Here is a 4,244-nt window from a genome sequence, read left to right as displayed (position 1 = left end):
TCCTATTGTAGCATCCAAAACTTGTAGCAGAGTGTAAACCTCAAATTGACACATTCCCCAGTTTCTCCTCCTTTGCACATTCACCAACACCACTCATGGGTCAAAACAAAAAAGGGATTTTATTGATCCAAAGTCACTCATACAAGTTGGTAACAACAAATAATTGTTTTCCTAAAGAAGTCGCTGTTTATCCAGACACCCGTTAAAATTACACAGGTTAATCCACAACTCGTTCTACAACATAATGCACACAACACGGTCGGAAAGCTGTGCAGCAATGTGCTCCAGATGCTATGAACAGCCGTTCAATATATACAATGCCTATAAAAAGTATTCACCCCCATGGATGTTTCACCCTTTTGTTGCTTTTATACATGAAATCATGGTCAATATAATTTGCCTTTTCCGACAAGAATTTGAATAATGTAAATTAATTAAAAATATATAAGGTAAAGTAAATGATTGCATAAATATTCACCCCCTTCAGGTCAGTATTTATTAGATGCACCTTTGGCTGCAATCACAGCACTGAGTCTGTGTGGATATGTCTCAATCAGGCTGGCACATCTGGACACTGCAATTTTTCTCCATTCTTCCTTGCAAAACAGCTCAAGCTCTGTCAGGTTGCTCGGGATCGGGCGTGAACAGCTCTTTTCAAGTCCAGCCACAAATTCTCGATTGGATTGAGATCTGGGCTTTGACTTGGCCACTCCAGAACATTCACCTTGTTGTCTTTAAACCATTTCTGTGTAGCTTTTGCTGTATGCTTGGGGTCGTTGTCTTGCTGGAAAATAAATCTTCTCCCAAGTCGTAGTTCTCTTGCAGACTGAGTCAGATTATCCTCCAGGATTTGGCGATATTTTTCTGCATTCATGTTCCCCTCTACCTTTACAAGCCTTCCAGGGCTGCTGAGAAGCATCCCCAGAGCATGATGCTGCCACCACCATGCTTCACGGTGGAGATGGTGCGTTTGTGGTGATGTGCAGTGTTTGGTGTTTGCCAAACATAGCGTCTAGTCTGATGGCCAAAAAGCTCAATTTTTGTCTCATCAGATCAAAGAACCTTCTTCCAATTGACCTTGGAGTCTCCCACATGCCTTTGGGCGAATTCCAGGCGAGATTTCATATGAGCTTTTTTCAACAGTGGCTTTCTCTTTGCCACTCTCCCATACAGCTTCGACTGGTGAAGAACCCAGGCAACAGTTGTTGTATGTACAGTCTCTCCCATCTGAGCCACTGAAGCTTTTAACTCCTTCAGAGTGGTCGTAGGTGTCTTGGTGGCCTCCCTCACCAGTCTTCTTCTTGCCCGGTCACTCAGTTTGTGAGGACGGCCAGCTCTAGGCAGATTTAAACAAGTGCCATATTCCTTCCATTTCTTAATGATGGATTTAACTGAACTTTGTGGGATGTCCAGTGAGTTGGAAATCTTTTTGTAACCATCTCCTGACTTATACTTTTCAATGATCTTTTCTGAGTTGCTTGGAGTGTTCTTTTGTCTTCATGTTGCAATTGTAGCAGGAATACTGATGAACCAGAGACTGGACACAGGTGTTTTTATACTACAATCACTTAACACACATCAACTGCACTCAGGTGATCTCCATTTCACTAATTGTGACACTGCTGGCATCAACTAGCTGGACCTCTGTTGAATTAGGTCAGTCACTTTAAAGGGGGTGAATATTTATGCAAACACTTATTTTACGCTATATATTTTTAATTAATTGACATTAGTTTGTAAAAATCTGTTTTCACTTTGACATGAAAGAAGCTTTTTTTGCTAATTCTTGTCAAAAAAGCCAAATTATAATGACCATGATTTCATGTATAAAAGCAACAAAAGGGGAAAACATCCAAGGGGGGTGAATACTTTTTATAGGCATTGTATATATAAATATGTTGTTTTTTTATTTATTCACACACACACACACACACACACACACACACACACACACACACACACACACACACACACACACACATATATATATATATATATATATATATATATATATATGTATATGTATAAAATAATGCAATGAGGACTTTTTCCACCTTTGTTTATTAAAATTAGACTACTCTTCAACATCTACTCTTGATACATTTAACTTTACATTAACATTATTATAGATGCACTACAGAAGAGACATATGTTTTTTTCTATTCGGTCATTTACAGAGCTTAAAGTAATGCAAGCTTAAACATTTTAAATGGCATTATTTTGCTTTTTTTAATCTCTTTTTCTTAAATCTGTAATGTGGTTCCTGTGTATTACTGCAAATCCGCTGCAATGACCTCAATGGACACTAGATGTCCTCATGAGACCACTGTGCACTCAAGCATTCAGCACCTCCAGCCAGAGATACCTTCAGTGTTACCTCCGGTTTCTGCAAATCACAACACGTTTCCAGCCTTAACGCTTCATTACAGCCATTCACTTCGCATCTCAGTCATCTCTGTACAATCACTCCAGATACAGAAGATCTAGCTACATTATCATCGAGTCCCTTATCTGATGTCATCTTCTTTTTTCTAAGTCCTCTTCTCAAAGACCACACGGGGTCCCGACCTACTCCCCCGAGGTTCTGCAGAGATGATCCAGATGGCGGGGGCTTTAATGAAGTCCTTGTCGCACATCTTGTTCTCCTCGGCCCGGGCCATTGCCTCTAGTTCGGGGGAGGTTTCTGGGCACCAGTCTGCTATGAACTTATCTTTGGCCTCACAATAGTTCACCACCACTTCCTCAGGCTGCTCCCCAAACACCCAGTCTGGCAAACCAAAAGAGAGGGAAAGGGAAAGAAAGTTGACGCAAAATAAAAGCTGTTAATGATGATTTGCAATTCAGAAACAGACACTTAGAGTATCTTATGGCTTAAGAAGGGCCTACAGTAGGCTACAGCAACAAACCTGCTATGTCATGGATGAGGTCTATGATGAGGTGACCAATGATGGCATAAAGAACACCCAGCACGACACAGATGGCTATGATCAGGTAGAGGACATAGGTCGGCAGGTGGATAGCATCCCGAGAGGGAGGTATGTAGCTCTCAAACAACACCGTCCCATCGTCTTCCCTGTAACGAACATTTGAGCCGTCCTCCATCACCTCCGCTGCTGTCTGTGAGTCTTCAAAGCTGCTGTCAGCCTGGGGATCCACTTAATATCTCAGAGTCATCGCTGTGTCAAAAGAAGCCGTGCGATGCGCAAAAAGATCAGGAGGAAATACCTCATTGCTTCACATAATGTCAGACAATGAACATAGATTATACTTTCAACAAAAGTCTTGCATTCAGAATGTGAATAAATCCGTCTACATTACAGCAAAAAAGCAGGCAACGATCCTCCAATTCACTGGGTGTCTTCACACTCCTGGAACACTAAGCAAGACTTTATTAAAAGTACAGCTACATCTCTCACCCTGACAAGTTTTTAATTTTGTTTCGATGTACCTATCTGTTCGCTTGTGGAGCTACGCAGAGGAAAACTAGATTAGCTGCAGCAGCTTGAGGTAGTCAAGGTCAGAGGAATGACGCTGAGAGCACAGTTTTCCTAATGAGAATTGACCTGATGAATATAGAAAAGCATGCAGATCTATCTATATATTGTTTTATATAGGCCTATCTATCTCTATACCTATCTATCTATCTATCTATCTATCTATCTATCTATCTATCTATCTATCTATCTATCTATCTATCTATCTATCTATCTATCTATCTATCTATCTATCTATCTATCTATCTATCTTTCTTCTGCTTACATCATTATCTAATAGTATTTAATATGACTAATGTACTGTAATCCTTGGCTCTGACAACTAAGGTCACTGCCCCTCACATAACCAGGTATTAGAGGAATGTAAGACGGATTAAAGGACACGGACAAGACATAACAGCACTCTTGTTTTATTCAGTTGTTTACAGGAGAGAAGCTTAGTCCAACACCAGAACAGATCAGACTGACATGTTTCTTTTTCCAAAGTCATTACAGCAACATGTGTGATGTAATGGAAAATGCAGGTTATGACATTTTGACTGGTTGGCGAAGAAAATGCACAGAAATGACAATACATATGCAATTTTACTAAGCTTTCTTGAAATTTTCATAGAATTTATTCATATATAGTCAGAAACAGACATAAATACATGTAAAATCTTTGGAGTTTTAGAAAAACATTTTTTTTTAGAGCTCACATCAACATCTTGAACTTCAATATTTTGATGTGAGCTCTAAAAAGACATTTTT

The sequence above is a fragment of the Anoplopoma fimbria genome, chromosome 3 (assembly GCF_027596085.1).
Source record: "Anoplopoma fimbria isolate UVic2021 breed Golden Eagle Sablefish chromosome 3, Afim_UVic_2022, whole genome shotgun sequence".
Taxonomy (NCBI): domain Eukaryota; kingdom Metazoa; phylum Chordata; class Actinopteri; order Perciformes; family Anoplopomatidae; genus Anoplopoma; species Anoplopoma fimbria.
Note: the sequence above shows the minus strand (reverse complement) of the source record.